Below are 595 nucleotides of genomic sequence, written 5' to 3' on the forward strand. Positions count from 1 at the left end.
GATGCTGAGGCGATGATCGCGAAATCGAATTTTCACAGTCGTAGCGTCTTTTCGAAGAATCTGGTCGCGGTAGAAATGCGCAAACTCGAGGTCAAGTTCAACAAACCAATCTACGTGGGTATGTGTATTCTCGACATATCCAAGACTTGTCTGTACGAATTTCATCACGACTACATGCTACCTTCTTTTCAAGAAAAATGTACAGTAATGTATACCGATACTGATAGTCTAATATACCACATCGAATGCGACGATGTTTATGAAATCATGAAACGCGACATTAGGAAATTTGATACGAGCGATTATGCGGTTGATAATGTGTACGGTATTCCACTCGCTAATAAAAAGGTTCCGGGCCTGATGAAAGACGAAAACAATGGCGCAATCATGACCGAATTTGTCAAGCTTAGAGCAAAAATGTATGCCTTGCGTGTTGATGGTAAAAAAGATACAAAAGAGGTAAAAGGTGTCAAGAGTAATGTCGTAGCAAAATCGATAACATTTAATGATTACGTGCGATGTCTGCTGGACGAAACTGAAATGACGCGACAGCAATCTTGCATAAGATCAAAGTTGCACGAAGTGTATACGATAT

This window comes from Wasmannia auropunctata, unplaced genomic scaffold, assembly GCF_000956235.1.
Source record: "Wasmannia auropunctata unplaced genomic scaffold, wasmannia.A_1.0 LD335447.1, whole genome shotgun sequence".
NCBI classification, from domain to species: Eukaryota; Metazoa; Arthropoda; class Insecta; order Hymenoptera; family Formicidae; genus Wasmannia; species Wasmannia auropunctata.